Source organism: Theobroma cacao, chromosome 3 (assembly GCF_000208745.1).
Source record: "Theobroma cacao cultivar B97-61/B2 chromosome 3, Criollo_cocoa_genome_V2, whole genome shotgun sequence".
Taxonomy (NCBI): domain Eukaryota; kingdom Viridiplantae; phylum Streptophyta; class Magnoliopsida; order Malvales; family Malvaceae; genus Theobroma; species Theobroma cacao.
Window position 1 is genome coordinate 11,305,495 of NC_030852.1, and position 21,253 is coordinate 11,326,747.

Below are 21,253 nucleotides of genomic sequence, written 5' to 3' on the forward strand. Positions count from 1 at the left end.
ACGTAAAGTGTTTTAAACCGGGAAACAAGCTTTTCGAAAAGATTTACATTAAAGGAAATTGTGCCTTATTGTTTGTGTGGTGTGCATTCATGAAATTTATTACATATTCACCATGCTAATTTGATAAAAAATATCATGCAAATATTTACAATGAACATTTTACGAAAAGAGAGTTTTAACGTGATATGGGGATCGATATTTTGAGAAAGATTTAAATTGTCCCCTTGAAGATCAAATTTGAATTCTTTTAAAAGGTGATTTCATTTTAACCAAGAAATTCAAGAGTAATTGGAGGTTGCTACTTGTTGTGTTATAAATTGTATTTTGAATCGAATGGCTTATGATAATGTGGGCATGATTGGCTGGATTGGTAAATGTGTTGAAAATGTATAAGCTGTTGTTTGCCTTGATAGGTTGGGTTGTAAAATAATTGCCATGTCATGCTATTGCAAATTTTATTGTATGGTGGGTTAAGCTTGCTGCAGTGGGCGAGTTCTGTGGACCAGCCTATTAGAGGGGCACGGTAACCCTGTTATATTCTTTCCTTGGTTGGAGAGGCGTGTAGGGTAACTCCCGAGATACAACTTTAAAGTTCACTTCACTCCAAACCACCACGTGAGGGTGAACTCAGCCAACGCCAATGAACGGCTATGTTTTCAAAATAAAAACATGATTTATGCGTACATGATTTTTTAACAGCCTTGGCGGACTCGGTTAGGATAGCCTCAGGCCAAGGTATCCCTAACAACCGAGTATGAGAATGATTTTGGCACAAGCCAAGTTTTTAAGAAAGTCATAAGCCATGTTGTTATTTTTGACAAAAATGTAATGGTTTTATATGAGTTGAAATAAGTTTTAATATTATGAATTATATTTCTCTGCATAGTGAAAATGGAATTAAACGGTTTTTTGTAGCTCCCCTATTTATTTATCTGTGAAATGAATCTGTAATTCCTCGCATATGGGGCGAGTTATGATTTGTGCATGATTTTAAATATTATTTGGTTTCGCGGGAGCTTGCTAAATTTTATTTATTTGATTCGAAAATGATTATTAATATATTTTGATGCGAAAATTTTATTACCTTGATTATTTATACCTTATAAGAAATTCTCGATTTTTATGTAAGGCACAAACCCTCGTTTGAATCGAATTGCTTTTATAATCTTGCATTTTTATATTCAACTGATATGCCATTTGCTTGTTTTCCCATCTACGCCCTACTCACTGAGTCAATGATTATCACTGAGTCTATGAGACTCACACCTATTTATTTCCCTTTTTGCAGATAGGGATCAGCCTAGCGTGTAGTTAGTGACGTGTTCGGTCCACCGTAAAAAGGTAAAGGCATCTCTTAGTAATTTATTTCGAGTCGCTCCGCTGTTAGAGGTTAAGTCGTAGCATTTTATTTATTAAGTTGTAAACGAATTCTAAATTTTTATATAAGCATTAATTTGGAGGTTATAGATTTTAATGCATATACTTACGAATAAAAGGAAAAAAAATTGTATTGATTTTTATATTTATGGTTCAATTTAGTATATGAAAGTATCAATATTAAATGGTGATTGAATGTAGTGGATTAACGAGTAAATTCTAGACAGGCTTGTTGGAGACTTGGCGGGTCTTTTCCGGAAGTCTTGGATGTCAGCAGCGACCGGGGAGAGGTCGTTTCATTTTCCCTTCTCTTTTTTCTTATCTACTTTCTGTTCCTTTTCTTTTTGCAATTTTCCAGATTTTTCACTTACAGTTGCAGATACAATTTTCGATTTCTTCTTCTACATTTTCGCTTGCATGCCTTCTTCCAGTGGCCGTTTACCTTTCTTCTTCTTAACAATCTCTTTGGTTAGAGAGGATTTTGCCAATTTGTTTTGAAAGATTTCTGATTGAAGGTTTCAAGAATTTGAGTGGGTAGGTTTCAGTTTCAGGTGGGTCAGTTTCAGAGGAGAAAAAATGTAGAGGAAATGAGTTAATGGCAGTTTAATCTCTCAAAAAACTGTTTGTCTCCCCCTTAAATATTGTCAGTTTTTCTTTTGTTCAAAATTTGAAAATTGCCTCTCATTTTTATTTTTCAGTTGGGCGGTATTTTGTGCCCATTTCCTTCAGCCGATATACTATTTCTTTTTACTATTTTATTCATTCTCCTCTAACTAACTGAGTCTTATTATTTAAAGAGACAAAATACTCTTAGTCGACTAAGTGCCTGCTGCCTTTTGAGAAAATTTCAAAATTTTTCCTAAAACTCCTGCATACTAATCATTCCTAAATTTCTTCTAATCTCATAGAATCTATCCTCATTTAAGGGTTTTGTGAAGATGTTAGCTAATTGATGTAAAGTATTTACAAACTCAATTTTAATGTCACCTTTCACTATGTGATCTCTAACAAAATAGTGTCTAATCTCAATATGCTTAGTTTTAGAATACTGCATAGGATTTTTTGAAATGTTGATTGCACTTGTATTATCACAATATATTGGTATGTTATGCATTGATATTCCATAGTCTTTTAGTTGTTGTTTAATCCATAAGATTTGAGCACAGCAGCTGCCTAGAGATACATATTCGGCTTCAGCTATGGACAAGGCAACTGAATTTTGCTTTTTGCTTGACCATGACACAAGCATACTACCTAGAAATTGGTAGGTTCCACTAGTGCTTTTTTTATCTGTTTTGCTGCCAGCAAAATCTGCATCAGAATATCCAACTAAACTAAAGGATGATTCCCTAGGATACCATATCCCTAAAGTTTGTGTATCTAAGAGGTATCTAAAAATTCTTTTAATGGCAATTAGGTGTGATTCCTTGGGTTGAGATTGAAAACGAGCACAAAAACACATAGAGAATTGAATATCAGGCCTGCTGGCTATTAAATAGAGTAGTGATCCGATCATACCTTTATAAAGCTTTTGATCAACATCCTTTTCTTTTTCATCTACATCAAGTCTGGTGGATGGACTCATTGGTGTGCAAATTGATTTTAGCTTCAGCATATCAACTCTTTTGAGCATGTCTTGAATGTATCTTTCTTGGTTGATGAAGATTCTTTTTTCACTTTGTTTGATTTGGAGGCCAAGAAAGTTCTTCAGCTCACCCATCATGCTCATCTCAAATTCCCCCTACATCTCTTTAGCAAAATTCTTGCATAAAGCCTCATTAGTTGCACCAAACACAATGTCATCCACATAAATTTGAACAATAATTAAATCATTTAAGTATCTTTTGATAAATAATGTTGTATCAATACTACCTCTAACATAACCTTTTTCAGTCAAAAATTTTGAAAGCCTTTCATACCAAGCTCTAGGAGCTTGTTTCAATCCATCAAGGCTTTGTGAAGTTTGAAAACATGATCTGGTTTTTCAAAGTCCTCAAAACGAAGGGGTTGCTCAACATAAACTTCTTCTTGGATGAAACCATTTAAGAATGCACTCTTTACATCCATTTGAAAGAACTTAAAGTTCATAAAGCAAGCAAATGCAAGCAGTAATCTTATAGCTTTTATCCTAGCAATCGGTGCAAAGGTTTCATCATAGTCTATTCCTTCATCTTGGTTATATCCTTGGGCTACCAACCTAGCTTTATTTTTAACTACATTCCGTTACTCATCTACCTTATTTCTAAACACCCATTTTGTTCCATCAATAGGGTGGTTTAGAGGTCTAAAAACTAATGACCACACATGGTTTCTTTTGAATTGATCAAGTTCCTCTTGCATGGCCATTATCCAACTGTCCTCTTTTTCTACCTTCTCGAAGTTCTTAGGCTCAATTTGAGAGATAAAAACTGAAAACTCACATGTCTCTCTAGTTGCTTTTCTAGTTTTAACTCCATGAGAGATGTCACCTATGATTTGCTCTTGTGGATGATCCTTAATGTACTTCTAGCTCTTTGGAAGATCATGATGTTGATTTTCAGTCCTTTGCAAGGTTTCTAAGGGTGGAGGTTCTGCTTTTCTACCTAGAGTATTTTCTTCACTATTTTTCTTATCATCTAAACTCATCTCTTCCATTTGTCTTTCAAGGACATCCATATCATTTTCATCATCAGAAATTTCCTTTTGTAAGGTATTGGATTCATCAAAAACTACATGGATGGATTCTTCAACCGTTAAAGATCTTTTGTTGAAGACTCTATTGGCTTTTGAGTTTAATGCATAGCCTAGAAATATAACTTCATCACTCTTTGCATCAAACTTTCCTAAAGGCTGTTTTCTATTGTTTAACACAAAGCATTTGCAGCCAAAGCTCTTTAGGTGAGAGATATTTGGTTTTCTACCTTTGTACAGCTCATATGAAGTCTTTGATATCATGGCTCTTATAAACACTCTATTAAGGATATAAGCTGTTGTGTTAACAGTTTCTCCCCAAAAGTATTTAGGTAGATTATTCTCACATAGTATAGTTCGAGCCATTTCTTTCAAGGTTTAGTTTTTCCTCTCTATAACTCTATTTTGCTGGGGTGTTCAGGTGCAAAAAAATTATGATCCAACTCCTTTTCATTACAAAAATTCTCAAATTCATTTCCTTCAAACTCACCTCCATGATCATTCTTAATACTAACTATAGCTAGTCTTTTTTCATTTTCAACTTTCCTACAATGACTTATGAATGCTGGTAGAGCATCATTCTTATGAGCAAGCAAATAGACCCAAGTGAACCTAGAGTAGTCATCAACTATTACAAAGCCATAAGATTTTCCTCCTAGACTAGTTGTATTTATTGGACCAAATAGATCAAAGTGCAGCAATTCAAGAGGTCTAGATGTGGAAACAACTTGGTTTTAAAAGATGTTCTAGTTTGTTTACCTAATTGACATGCATCACAAATTTGATCATCCTCAAGTTTAAGCTTAAGCAATCCTATAACTAGATTTTTCTTAATTAATTTTGACATAGTATGCATGCTTACATGTCCAAGTTTCCTATGCTATAGCAAACCATCATTTTCAACTTTTGCTACAAGACATGTTTCACAATCCATTTCAAGATTCTCAAAAAATACAACATACATATTCTTTATTCTTTTTCCTATAAATGAGACTTTGTTAGTGTTTATATCAATCACTTCACATTTAGTTGAGTCAAAACATACCTTAAAACTTTTGTCACACAATTGGCTAATACTCAATAAATTATGTTTCAAACCTTTAACCAACAATACATTACTAATTTGAGTTTGGGAGTTTTTACCAATCGTTCCTATGCCATGAATTCTACCTTTTGAATCATCACTAAAGGATACGGTACCTCCCTTTCTCTTGTCTAGCTGTGCAAATAGCATTTCATTTCCTGTCATGTGCCTTGAGCAACCACTGTTCATATACCAAGGCTGCTTCATCTTGAGTTGAGCTATTGAACATGTATCTTTTGAGTGCAGCACAACCTACAAAACAAATATTCAGTTTTTCTTTATAAGTACCCATACCTTGATGGGTTCGTGATTATTAGTAGCAACATAGGATCCTTTTGAAACCCATATATTTTTTTTAATTTTGCACGTTTCTTTTTCTATTGCAATCATAAGATAAATGGCCAATTTATCACAAATATAACACCTAGATGATGCATTAGCAAAATTTTTCTTGTGGTAAACATTTCTGTTTGGAATTTCATTTTTTAAACTTATGAGTGCAGCATTTTCTTCACTTACCTTTAGTAAGGCTTCTGTTTTTCTTTCCAATTCCAATTTTAGAGTTTCAAAATCTGTTTTTGAATGTTCTAATTCAATTTGTAGAAAATTTCTTTATTCAAGAAAAGAGTTAAAATCAAGTTTAATCTTTTCGAAATCTGATTCTAGAGATGCAGATTTTTTCTTTAAAGTCTTGTATTTCAAAACAAGTTTCTCAAATTCATAATATAAGCTTTCATATTCTTCCTGAAGTTCATCAACAGAAATATTGCAAGGAGATGAGGATACCTCAGATTCATCATCCTGTGCCATCAAACATAGGTTTGCTCTTTTTTCAGCTTTTTCCTCCTCAGCTTCAGAACTTGAAGTAACACTATCTGACCAAGTAGCTGCCACCATTGCCTTCTTTGATTTCTTGTTTTTCTTTGGAGTTTTTTCTTTCAGCAAGGGGCATTCTAACTTGAAATGTCCAAGCTTCTTGCATTCGAAGCATGTAAGCTTTTCCTTTTTGTTGGAATCGTTTTTGTTTCTGGTTCTCCATAAAGAACCTTGATTTTTTCTAAACCCTCTTTTAGCTAGTCTCTAGTTTCTTTTGCCCATCAGTTTTCTGAATCTCCTAGCAACCAGTGCTAGTTCATCATCATCATCACAAGATAGCTTGTCCAGTTCTTCTTCAAGAAAGCTGGCTTTGAGGGTGATGCTCTTCTTTTTTTCTTTTGCCTCCCTCCTATCTTCATCTTCCTTTCCTTGAGTTCTAGCTCATGAGTCAGGAGAGAACCACACATTTCATCCAAAGTTATAACATTTAAGTCCTTGGCTTCTCAGATGGCCGTCATTTTAGGCTTCCAATTTTTGGGTAAGCTTCTAAGAAGTCTTTTAACAATTTCATGCTCGGGAATTGATTTGCCTAGCTGACTAAGTTTGTTTGTGATATTTGTGAATCTATCTAGCATGCTGGTGATATCTTCACCAAACTCCATCTTAAACATTTCATAATTGTGAGTCAAGAGGGCTATCTTGGACTCCTTGACTTGAGAAGTCCCTTCATGAATAATTCTAAGTTTATCCCACACTTGTTTTGCTGTGGTACAACTTGATACTTTATTGAATTCGGTGGGAGTGAGAGCACAATGTAATGTATTGATTGCCTTAAAATTGGTCTGGACCTTTTTGGTTTCAGCCTCGGTCCATTCAGACCTTGGCTTAGGGATCATCATGTTGGTCACTACATTTAAGGTTGAAGGAACAAAGGGACCATCCGTTATGGCATCCCACATCTCATAATCTATTGCTTTAATGTATATTGACATCCTAGTACTCCAATATGGGTAGTTGGAGCCATCAAACAGAGGTGGTCTGTTTGTTGATTGTCCCTCAGCCATTACTAATTTTTGAAAAGCCATTTCGATCTTCCCAAAGGGTGTTAGACCTTAAAAATAGGGAACTAGCTCTAATACCACTTGGTGGTCGCAAATAAATGTGCTAGAGGGGGGGTGAATAGCACTTTTTGGCTCTTGGCAAGATGAGGAACTAATTTAAAAAGCAATGAAAATAAAAATAGAGTAGACAATGCACAGGAATTTAGAGTGGTTCGGTCCAAGACCTACATCAATTACCTTGATTGTTCAATCAAGGATTTTCCAAACAAATCCACTATGAATGGTGAAATTCACAAGCTTTCACCAAGCTTTTACAATGGCTTTTACCAAGCTCAGTTAAAACCTTTCACAATAGTTTTTACCGGGATAAACTAAAACCCAACACCTAACTTTTTAAGGCTAAGTTAAAACCTACACTCAATCAATCAATTCTAGCTTGAATCAATCCCTTAGAGTGACTCGCTCACTCTAAGAATACAAGGAGAAGAGAAATAAAGAAGTACCTATGATCACTTACTGGATCTAAATGGTACAAAGTGAAGTGCTTGAATCTTTTACAAGGACAAGAGTGAAGTGCAGAAAGTATGCTGAAGGTTTTTGTAATTTTTTGAGCTCTTTTTGGACTTGGAAGCCTTAATTACATTTCTAGCTATTGGAACCCTCTTTTATACTTGGAAAATTAGCTCTGAAGTGTGTTAGACAGTTTCTGATTGTTGGAAACAATTTTGTTGTAGTTTTGGCCATTAATCTGTCTTCTAGTGCACAATTCAAATTTTCTGGCAGAATGCTCTTAGTCGACTAAGTTGTCTCTATTTTCTGTTTCTAGTTTCTGACAGTGAGCACTTAGTTGACTAATTTACTTCTTGGTCGACTAAGTCGGTTCTGTTTTAAAGTTTAGATTTCTGGCAGTAGCTTCTTAGTTGACTAACCCATTTCTTGGTAGACTATGTCTTTTCTGTTTTTCAATATTCTTGAGCTTGCCAACTTTTGATTTGAATTTTTGCTTACTAACCCTTCATTATTGAACTAAGGAGCTTCGGTTTTGTTGATTAGTTGTGGCTTCTTATTCATATGCCTTTTTGATATGTCCTATGGAATAATTTATTTATCATTGGCATACAATTCTTGTCCTACACACTCAAGTAGAAATATTAGACACAAATGAATGAGAATGTTTTATTATCATCAAAAACTAATGGAGCCAACATTGGTAACACATCTCAAACACAAATCAAGCATGTCTTATTTGTTAAAGGTTTAAAACATAATTTGTTAAGCATTGTCAACTTTGTGATAGAGGTTTTAAAGTATGCTTTGATTCCCATGCATGTCAAGTAATTGATGTTAACACTAACAAAGTAGCATTCATTGGCAAAAGAATTAAAAATATGTATGTCGTTTTTCGTGATGAAATTAAGACTTGTGGATCATGCTTTATTGCCAATGACACTTGTGATAGTTAGTTGTGGCTTAGAAAGTTAGGATATGCTAGTATGCATACAATTTCAAAACTTTCGAGAAAAAACTTAGTCATTGGACTTTAAAGATATCATTTGAAAATTATAAGGTTTGTGATGCATCTCAATTTGGTAAACAAGTTAGAAGTTCTTTTAAATCTAAGAAAGTCATATAAACTTCTAGGTCACTTGAACTATTACATGTTGACTTGTTTGGACCAATCACTGTTACTAGTCTAGAAGGCAAGTCATATAGCTTTGTTATTTTTGATGATTACTCTAGATATACATGCGTATATTTTCTTGCTCATAAAGATGATGCATTGCCAATTTTTATTAAGCATTATAAAAGAGTTCAAAATGAAAAAGGCCTCACCATTATTAGTGTTAGGAGTGATCATGGTAGTGAATTTGAAAGTGATAATTTTGAAATTTTTTGTAATGAAAATGGTTTTGATCACAATTTTTCTGCTCCTAGAACTCCATAACAAAATGGAGTTATTGAAAAAAAAAATAGAACTTTGAAAGAAATGTCAAGGACAATGCTTTGCGAAAACTTACCAAAATACTTTTGGGTTGAAGCAGTGAATATTGCAGCTTACATTTTGAACAGAGTTTCCATTAGAGTCATGATTTCTATAAGTCCTTATGATCTTTACAAAGGAAGAAAACCAAATATTTCTCACCTAAGGAGTTTTGGATGCAAATGCTTTGTTTTGAATAATGGAAAACACACCTCGAAAAAATTTGATGTTAGGAGTGATGAGGCAATCTTCTTAGGCTGTGGATTGAACTCTAAAGCAGATAGGGTGTTTAACAAAAGAACTTTAGTTATGGAAGAGTCAATTCATATTGTTTTTGATGAGACAAATGTTGCACAAAGAAAGGTAATGCTTGATGATGATGTAGATGACATTGAGAAGAAAATAAAGACGATGAGCTTCGATAGCAAAGAAAATGATGAAAAGATCTTAAAGGAAAAAGATGATGATGAACCACCATTAAAAGACTTACAAAGAGTTGAGGAACATCACAATGATCTTCCTAGGGCTAGAGATTTGTAAGTAACTATCCTCAAGAACTCATCATTGGTGATCCTTCAGAAGTTGTCAAAATTACAAGGGGATTAAGAGAAGCTTTTGAGTATTTAGCATTCATATCACAAGTGGAACCAAGGAACTTTGAGGAAGTTGAAAAAAAAGAAAGTTGGATGATTGCAATGCAATAAGAATTTGGCCAATTTGAAAAGAACAAGGTTTGGACGTTAGTTCCAAGGCCGACCAACCATCCAATTGTTGGAACAAAATAGGTATTTAAGAACAAAATGGATGAGATGGCAAATGTGGTAAGAAATAAGGCAAAGTTAGTTCCTTAAGGCTACAATCAAGAAGAAGGTATTGATTATGATGAAACTTTTGCTCCTGTATCTAGATTAGAAGCTATTAGACTTTTACTTGCCTAAGCATGCTTTATGAACTTTAAATTGTTTCAAATGGATGTCAAAAGTGCATTTCTTAATGGCTTCATACAAGAAGAAGTACATGTTGAACAACCTCCTAGTTTTGAAGTGTTTGATAAAATTAATCATGTATATAAATTGCATAAAGCTCTTTATGGATTAAAACAAGCTCCTAGAGCTTGGTATGAAAGACTTTCTAAGTTTTTGATTCAAAAAAGATATTTCTATGGGAAGTGTTGATAATACTTTGTTTATTAAGAAACATGAGACTGATTTGATTGTTATTCAAATTTATGTTGATGATATAGTATTTTGTCACAACCCAATTTTCGGGCCATGACCGATGCATGGACCTAATGGGCATAGCCCACTAAGCCCAAGCAAGCCTATTTATATAACATGTTCATCATTCTATCAAATGCTCCTAAAGTCACATTTCATAATTCCAACCTATAAGTACTTTAATAATGTGCTATAACAATCAAATACTTGCATTTATATTAACCTAAAATAATGTTAACCATTGCCAACTCATAGTGGCATTTATAAGTACATATATTGTCTAAGACATATATCTTAGTAATTTACATTGTGTTTATCTATACACAACAGTAGAGTGACCTTGGCGAAGGTATAAGCTATTGAATGCCGAGATACCTGATGGCTCCATTAGTTTTTGATGATAATAAAACATTCCCATTCATTTGTGTCTAATATTTCTACTTGAGTGTGCAGGACAAAAATTATATGCAAATATGTAATCAATCATTTAAGTGTCCATATCAAAGAGCATAGGAATAAGGAAGTCAAAATTGATCAACATGACTGAAGCCTCTTAGTCGATTAATGAAGAGTTAGTCAGCTAAGATTTAAATCAAAAGTTGGCGGGCTGAAAAGTATTGAAAAACAGAACCAACTTAGTCGACCAAGGAATGAGTTAGTCGACTAAGTGCACATTGCCAGACCTGCCAGAATCTGGGATCAGAAGACAGAAACAACTTAGTCGACTAAGATATTGGTTAGTCGACTAAGAGCATTCTGCTTGCAATTTTGAAGTCTACACTAAAAGATAGATTAACAGCTAGAATCAACTTTTAACTGTTTCCAACGGCCAGAAAATTGTCAAACTGCCATCAGAGTTGTTTCTTCAAGTATAAAAGAGGGGTCTAATGGCTAGAAACAAAAGATTGAAGGCTTCCAAGCAAAAATCTCTCTGCACTTTACTGCACTCAACACCCATCCTTGAAATTGAGTTTTGCACTTTAGCTTGTACCACTTAGATCAACTTTGTGATCATAGGTACACCTCTATTTCATTTCTCTTTATGTTCTTAGAGTGAAAGGGTCACTCTAAGGGGTTCAATCAAGCTAGGATTGCATGTTTAGATAAAGGTTCTAACTTAGCCTTGAAAAGTTAGGTGTTGGGTTATAGTTGAGCCTGGGAAAACTATTGTGAAAGGTTTTGGCTAAGCCTGATAAAAGCCATTATAAAGCTTGTTGAAAGCTTGTTAATTTCACCGGTTCTTAGTGGATTGGTTGAAAAATCCTTGGTTTGATAATCAAGGTAGTGGATGTAGGTCTTAGACCGAACCACTCTAAATTCTGCTTCTTATCTACTCTGATTTTGTTTAATTTTCATTCTTTCTTTTGTCTTGCATTTGTCTACATTTAAAGACAATTTTTGAAAGAGCCAAATTGTGCTATTCACCTCTCTCTAGCACATTTACTTGGGACCAACAATACCTACTAAGGAGACGAATCTACGTGGACACCTCGACCTAGGTTCCAACTGCCTCTTGATCTGCAAACATGAAGTTGAAAACAATGAGTATAAACTTAGTGAGTGAACATAAGAAGGGAACAAGCAAACGATACGAAGAGATTTTGAAAACATGATGCACTTTAATTACAAACAATGCAATTCAGTTTAATTTCTTGGAAAACCTCTTAAGTCAACCCTTGATTATTTAATTCCTTAGCATTGAAAATCCATGATAAACCATGAAGTTGAAAAGAATGAAAAGTTCAGCAAATGTCCATGCAAGACAAGCAAAATAGAGGGTTTCTCGCTGCAGTGAAATTCGTACCAAAATTTTGAACCACCTGAGAGTTTTTCACTACAGCGAAAACAAAGCCAGTGCACACCCTCCCCTAACACGAGACTTTCTCGCTGCAGTGAGATTCATTTTCGCTGTAGCGAGAATCTGGCCAGATGAAGTTAGGGGAAATTTTCACTGCTATATAAATCCAATCCTGTTGCAACGAAAATAAGCTTAAACACATTTGACAATAATTAAGTTTCAACAGTTAATGCAATCACATATTTATTCCAAACCTCTCTATATAGTAAATATATATAAGCATATAAACCACCACCACCTCACCCAGCTCATGTGCACTCCCACACCGCACATAGCCGGAGTTATCGTGTGCATCCCCCACATCGTGCATAGCTAATACCATCGTGTGCATCCCCTACATCGTGCACAGGCAATATCATTATCCACACTCCCGCACTCGTTATCACTGGCATGTGCTTCCCCACATCGCGCACATGCACGATTATATTTATTACACAATATCAGCTCTCAATGCACAACACATATATGTTTATATCAACATAATAAAGGAGTACATGGATTCTTCACAGTCACATTTCACAACACACACAAAAAAAAATGTTTCATCAAGGGCTTGTTCCCGTGTGCGTTTTGAAGAAAAATCAATTAAAATATTTCAAGTGATTCATTCAAACATATATACATTTACCCAAAGCATTTTAATGCAAGTTCAATCATCGATCTTTGTTGATGTTTTGATCGACTCTAACTTTGACTAATGCTCTGAATGGAGATGTGGGGTCTTGTTGGAACCTATCACACATAATGGCATTACAACCAACTTGATTTTCATAAATATAATTCTAAAAGCTATTTCCTAAATCAAGCTCTGCTAGTTTTTCCTTACTAGTTTCCAATTTCTATTTAACTAGCCATTTATTTGTATTACTCTAGTCACATTAGAGATAAATACACAACTCTCCACAATAAAATAGCCCACAAATCAAATTATTGACCTCCATCAACAAATTAGAAATAAACCTTAACTCATTACTCACCTTAGGGTTTCTTTATAGTTAAATTCCTTTTCAAAAGCTTTCAAACTATTGTGAAAAATCTCTCTTTCTCTCTCTAAAATGTCCAACTAGTGAGAGAAAGTATTAAGGTAAGGCTTTTGAGGGTTCTTGAGGTATAGAAGTGGAAGAGCATGAAAACTCTATGAAATGGTGTAGAAAAACATGAGAAATGGAGCTAATTTGGGAAAGTTATAAAGGTTTCAAGGGAAGCTTCCATGGAAGGTGCAAAGAAACATGAAATGGAGAGAATGATGGAAAGCAGAAGAAGAGCTGTTGGAAAAATGAGAAGAAGCTGCTAGCGAGTTATATATTTATGTCTAAAGTTTATCCAATTTCTCACATAAATTACCAAAATGCCCTTAACAAGGTCACTTTGTCATCCCCTTACTTTTATATAATCTTTTTACTTATTTGACACTGAGACAAAGTCCATAATAGTCTAGCAATACTCGGGTTCACGAAAACGTAAAAATTTAAACTCAATATGAAAATGACCATTTTGCCCCTATTATCAGTATTTCTATCTTCTTCATTTATTTTACCATGATTCATCTATTCCTTAAGCCTACTTAGACCTTAATAATATTAGAAAGCCACTTCCAAGAGCTCACCATGAGAAATGATGAAATTACCCCTACTCTGTGTTATCGCGTCTACTTCTAGTCACGGGTCTATAGAGGTCGAGGTTTCACATATTTGGTGCTACTAATGAAACGTTGTGTGAGAATTTTGCTAAAAAAATGCAGGAAGAATTTGAAATGAGCATGATGAGAGAACTAAAGTTCTTCCTTGGTCTACAAATTAAGCAATGTGAAGATGAAATATTCATAACTAAGAAAAATATAACAAAGAAATGCTAAAAAATTTCGGTGTGATGAATATGAAGTCAATTAGAACTCCTATGAGCCTCTCCACAAAGCTTGGCAAAGATAACAAAGGAAAACATGTGGACCAAAAGCTCTATAGATGTGGACCAAAAGTTCTATAGAGATATCTTATTGCAAGTAGACCTGATATATTATTTAGTGTATGCCTATGTGCAAGATTCCAATCATGTCCCAAGGAATCACATTTGACTGTAGTGAAAAGAACTTTTAGATATCTCTTGGATACTCAAAGCTTAGGCTTATAGTATCTAAAAGGTTCATCTTTTAATCTTTTTGGCTATTCCGATGCTAATTTTGCTAGTAGCAAAACAGATAAGAAAAGTAATAGTGGTACATATCAATTCCTCGGGAACATGCTTATGTCTTGGTCTTGTAAGAAACAAAATTCTGTTACTCTATCAATTGCTGAAGCAGAGTATATATCACGAGGTAGTTGTTGTGCTCAAATTCTATGATTAGGCAACAACTAAATGACTTTGGAATGACCATGCACAAAACTCCCATTTACTGTGATAATATGAGTGCCATTATGTCACAGCCCAAATTCTTATGACCGGTGGATGAGCCCAATGGGCATAGCCCACTAAGCTCAAGCAAGCCTATTTAAGCAATCCCGATCATTAATCCCAACCATCATTTCTAAAGCCATATATTGTAATTCTCAACTAAAAATATTTCAGTAACATTTTATAGTGACCCAATACTCACCATTTTATTATATCAAAATAATGTCACCGTTTGCCAACTCATAGTGGCATCAGTAATCAAATATATATATTTGACTTATAACATGGATCCTAGTGGATTACATTGCATAAACGCGTTCACAGGTAACAGGCTCTTGACCGTCAGCGGAGTGATTTTAAGTGAAGGTACTGCTACTGAGATGCCATAGTACCTACCAAGAAGACGAGCATACGTGGACACTCAATCTAGGTCCCAACTACCTCTGAATCTAAAAACATGAAGTTTAAAAACATGAGTATAAACTTAGTAAGTGAACATAAGAAGGGAACAAGCAACCGATAAGGAGAACTTGGAAATCATGATGCACTTGTTTAAAAAACAATGCAATTGATTTAATTTCTTACTTAAAACCCCTCATTTCAAACTTTGATTAATAACCTTATAGTGTTGGAAAAACCCATGATCAATCCATGAAGTTAAATGGGTGAAAAATATGTCAAAATCAAGCAAGGTAACAAGCAGGACAGCAAGTTTCTCGCTGCAGCGAGAAATAATCCTAGTTTGCATATGTTTCAATTTTTCCAGCATATCTCCCACTACAGAAGTCAAATTGATCTGATTTTTGGACCAATAAAAATTTAAGAGGCTGGGATACAACTTTTATGTTTACCACTTTGCCCAGTTCTTATTGGAAAGTGGTCAAAATTGTTGTCAAAGTGGAAGAAATGCCCCAGAATTTTGGGTTTACTTGAGAGTTTCTCGCTGCAGCGAGAATCCATTTTCACTGCAGCGAGAATTCTTTTTCGCTGCAGCGAGAAACATGGTTGGTTTGTGCCCCCACTACCCGAGAGTTTCTCGCTACAGCGAGATTCAGGGAAGATGACAATTAAAGGATTTTCACACGCCACAAAATCCATTCCTACCATATTGCACATCAAAATGAACATATTGACAATAATCAAGTTTCTCATTATTCATTTCAATCACATATTACAATCATAAACTTTCTATCACATATACATATATAAACATATATAAACACATACACCACCCCACTTCATTCATCGTCATAGTCAGGTCATCATCATCGGCTTATGCGCACTCCCTACTCGCACATAGCTAGGTCCTCATTGGCTTATGGGCACTCCCTACTCGCACATAACCGGGTCATCATCAGCTCATGTGCACTCCCACATCGCACATAGCTGGGTCATCATTATCACACAACATTATTCATCAATGCACAACACATATTCATATATATATACATACAAACATAATATAGGAGCACATGGATTTAACTTTTTTACATATTTCACATTTTCACAACATCAAAACATTTCATCAAGGGCTTGTTCCCATGCATAATTTAATGAAAACCAAGTAAAGTCATTTAAATGCTTCATCCCAATACATATGTATTTCCCAAAAACACTTTGATGCAAGTTCACTCACCGGTCTTGTTGATTCTTTTGCTTGACTCTAGCCTTAACTAATGCTTCAAATGGACATGTGAGGCCTTGTTGGAATCTATACACACACAATAGCACCTTAATCAACCCAAATTGGCATTAATACACTCTCAAAAACTATTTCTTAATTCAAGTTTCGTTAGTTATTCCTAACTAGCTCCTAATTACCATTAAGTGGCTATTTGTTTATTCTACTCTATTCACTCTAAAAATGATTAACAATCTCAACATAGATTAACTCACCACTCTAATCATCAACCATTATCAACAACTTGAAAATTAAACCTAATTCATTACTCACCTTGGTGGTTTTTTGTAGTTGAATTCCTTTTCAAAAGCTTTCAAGCTATTATGGCAAGTCTCTCTTTCTCTCTCTTAAACTTCCAACTAGTGAGAAAAAGTGCTGAACAAAGACTTTTGAGGGTTTTAAGGTGGGAGAGTGAAAGAGCACAAAAGGTTCTATTAAAAAGTGCTCAAAAGCATGAAAATTAAAGCTAGAGAGAGAAAGTTATGGTAGCTTTAAGGGAAGCTCCCATGGAGATGAAGAAACGTGAGATGGGAAGGGAAGAAAAAGTGGCTGGAAGCTGCTGGAAAATTGCTGGAGCTTTAGATATTTATATCTAAAGTTTATCCAATTCTCATGTATTTTACCAAAATGCCCTCCATAAGTTGACTTTGTGTTCTTCTTTCCTTTGGTTCAACTTTTTACTCTTTAGACACTGAGACAAAGTCCATAATGGTCTAGAAGTACTCGAGTTCACAAAAACTTAAAAATTTAGACTTGAGATGCAAAATGACCATTTTGCCCTTACCTTGGAAATCATCATTATTTCTATTTCCTTCGTCATCTTATCCTTATTTTCATCATTCATTTGTGCCTTAGGCCTACTTAAGCCTTAATAATGTTTGAAAGCATACTTCTAGGGGCTCACTAAAGAAAATGATGAAATTACCCCTAGTTCGTTTATCGCGTCTACTTCTAGTTACGTGTCTATAGAGGTCGAGGTTTCAAAGGTTCATTTCTGAATTACCCCTTTTACTCGGTAATCAACCTCAATTAGCAGCTGGTAAGCATTATTAGCCACCACCTCAAAATACGAGGTACTACACATTAACATCTCCAAAAATCTTGTTCAACATTCTAGGACAAAGTACATAGAAATAAGACATCATTTCATTAGAGATCATGTGCTTAAGGGAGATATTGAAATAGATTTTGTAGACACCTTGCATCAATTAGTTGACATATTCACAAAACCATTGAATAAAGAACAATTTTGTAGAATTAGAAGAGATTTAGGGATGAGTGATGCTACTGAAATCTAAATTATGTTGAAGTAATGATGTTGTCACGATCCAAATTTCGGGCCATAACCGGTGCATGTGTCACGACCCAAATTTCGGGTCATGACTGGCGCATGGGCCCAATGGATGGAGTCCACTAAGCCCAAGCAAGCCTATTAATCTGACATGTTCATCATTCCATCATAAATTGCAAAGTCACATTTCATAACTTAGACTCAAAATAATACTACACATTGCCATCTCATACTGGCATAGCAAACAAGTGTATATACATTGTCTACAACATATATCTTAACAATTTACATTAGGTTCATCTATACACAATAAAATAATACTTGACTTCCAGCGGAGGGACTCGAACGAATGTACAGCTACTGAATGCCGAGACTTTTACCAAAAGATGGATACAAGTCTACAAGGACACCTCATCCTAAGTACCGGTTGCCTCGTGATTTGAAAACATGAAGTTGAAAACGGTGAGTATAAACCCAGTGAGTGAACAAGGAAGGGAACAAGCAACAACAAAGGAGAATTTAAAATCATGATGCACTTGTTTCAAAACAATGCAATTTAGTTCCTTTCATATTAAAAACCCCTTATGAAGCCCTTAAATGATTAATCATTTGAAAATCATGAACCCATACATAACGAACCATTTGAAGAAGGAAAGCTTCAATATTACACAAGCAAGTCAAATACGACAACGAATCTTCGCTGTAGCGGAAAGGCATTCTCACTGCAGTATAGTTGTAGCGAGAATGAATTTTCGTTGCAGCGACGTTGGGATTTAGTTATAAGCTGAACGAGGGTTTCTCAACTAGCCGAGGGTTTCTCACTAAACCTCCCCATTTTAAACTTAACTCATTTAATCCTTAATGTTGGAAGTCCATGCTCTGATATGGTAGCAAAGAAGTGAAAGCTAGGGCAACAATTGGACAAGATAGGAGACCAAAACAGAAGGTTTTTCGCTGCAACGAGAATGAATCTCGCTGCAGCGAAATTGTAACCTAGAAACAAAATGTTAAGGTTCTCAAACCCAAGAGTTTCTCGTTGCAGCGATATACAGGGCACTAAATGAAAATTTTCCTTTCTCCCAAAGGAAACCACCCTGCTGAAATGTTCAAAACCAATAAGAAATACAAAACAACTTTCCAAAGTTTAACATACCGAATTTCACATACATTACATCCATATACATAACTCATAAATTTCTTATAACACACATGTTTACGTATGTATATATGTATATGTATATACCCATCATCATCATACACACCATCCCATCATCATCATCACCAGCTCATGCGCACTCCCTACTCGCACAAGGCTGGGTCATCACCGGGTTATGCGCACTCCCTACTCGCACATAACCAGGTTATCCTCGGCTTATGCTCACTCCTTACTCGCACATAGCTCAGTTAATATAATTACACAACACTATATTCAAGCATATATGTATATCAACATAATGCAACCACATAGAAATCCATAATAACCACATATCATAACATAAACCATTTCTCAAGAGCTTGTTCCCAAGGCATTCATTTTTTAGAAAAGTTGTATAAAATCATTCAAACACTTTGTTCAAAACAGTCATATTCCCAAAACAATTTTGATAGGCAGTCCACTCACCGATTGATTGTAGAGCCTTTAGATAACTACAATTTCCCTAATTGTCCAATTGGAAGGATGGGACTTCATTAGAACCTAGGATCACATTAGCATAAGCAATAGGTCAATTCACACACTATGAACCGTAAAAGCTATCTCTTAGCTAGTTTTCAATTGCCACATTAAATGGCTATCTATGTTCACTATCTTAATCACTAAAAGGTAATGAACATACTCAACAATAAAACAGCTCATAATCCCAATTACTAGCCATTTTCTATAGCTAAAAGCCAAGCTTAGTTCATCACTCACCCTTGGGTTTCTTTGTAGTTGAATTCTCTTCCAATAGCTTCCACACAAATGGGGTAATTCTTTCTTTCTCTCTCTAGAATGCTCAGCTAGTGAGAGAAAGTATGGAAATAAGATTTTTCAAGGGTTTTAAGGAGAAAGAGTAGAAGAATACAAGGGTTCTAGTCAAAAGGGCTTAAAGGTATGAAAACTAGAGCTAGAGAGAGAATATCATGCAAGCTCCATATCAAGCTTCCATGGAGGTTTTAAAGAAACATGAGAGGGAAGAAGGAAGAAGAAGAAAAGCTGTTGGAAAAATGGGAGAAGACGCTATTGGAAGAAGGATATTTACAGGCCAAACTTATCCATTCCCTTAAAATTACGAAAATGCCCTTGACTAGTTAGCTTGTTCTCATGCAACCCTTTGTGCAATCTTTTTACTCCTTTGACACTGGGACAAGGTCCATAATGGTCTAGACATACTCGGGTTCATGAAAACTTAAAATGTTAACCCCGAGGTGAAAAATGACCATTTTGCCCCTATCGTGAAAATTGTCAAAATTTTAGTTTCCTTTCCATTTTACCCTTAATTTCACAATCCATTTATGCCTTAGGCCTACTTAAACCATAATAGTGTTTAAAAATCTTACTTTTATAGGCTTACTAAGGAAATGATGAAATTACACTTGATCAAGGATATCGTGTATACTTCCCTTTACGAGTCTATAAAGGTCAAGGTCTCACAGCATGGGCCCAATAGACATAGTCCACTAAGCCCAAGCAAGCCTATTAATCTGACATGTTCATCATTCCATCATAAACTGCTAAGTCACATTTCATAACTTAGGGTCAAAATAATATTAAACATTTGCCAACTCATATTGGCATACCAAACAAGTGTATATACATTGTCTATAACGTATCTTAATAATTTACATTAGGTTTGTCTATACACAACAAAAGAATACTCGACTTTCAACGGAAGGACTCGGATAAATGTACAGCTACTGAATGCCGAGACACCTACCGAAAAATGGATACAAGTCTACGAGGACACTTTGTCCTAGTTATCGGCTGCCTCATGATCTGAAAACATAAAGTTGAAAACGGTGAGTATAAACCCAGTGAGAGAACAAGAAAGGGAACAAGCATACAATAATGAATGTTTAATGAAATCATGATGCATTCTTTTTCAAAACAATGCAATTTGTTTTTGATCTTATTAAAACCCCTCATGAGTAAATCACTTAATGAAAAAAGTCCATGCTCAACAAAGGTTTTGGAGAGTGAAACTTTAATAGCATTCATACGAATCAAGTGAAATAAATGACGGGTCCTCACTGCAGTGGAAAGGCATTCTCCTTGCAGCTATGCTGCAGCGAGAATGAATTTTTGCTACATCGACACTTGACTTTAATTATCATTTAGCCGAGGGTTTCTTAATTGGCCGAGGGTTTTTCACCAAACCTCCTCATTTTAAACTTAATTAATTTATTCCTTAATGTTGGAAGTCCATGCTCAACTATGGTACCAAAGAGATGGAAAATAAGGTAGTAACCGAGCCAAATGAGGAGGAAAACATAAAGTTTTTCGCTGCAGCGAGAATGAATCTCGCTACAACGAAATTCTGGGTTTCAAAATAGAAAGTTTCTCGCTACAGCAAGAATGAATCATGCTGCAGCGAGAAGCTACAGTAACATTCTTGCTGTAGTGAGATTCATTCTCGCTGTAACGAGATTCCCAGCTAGCACCACCCCTCCAAACCAGAGTTTCTCGCTGCAGCGAGAATCAGAACATCAAGAAAAAGTTTCCTTTTTCCCCTTAAATCAAAGCCATCTTACTAAAATAACAAAAGCAACATGTAACACATACAAACTCCCAAATTTCAACAATTCAAATGCTCACATTTTTGCATTACAACCATATACCATATATGTATAT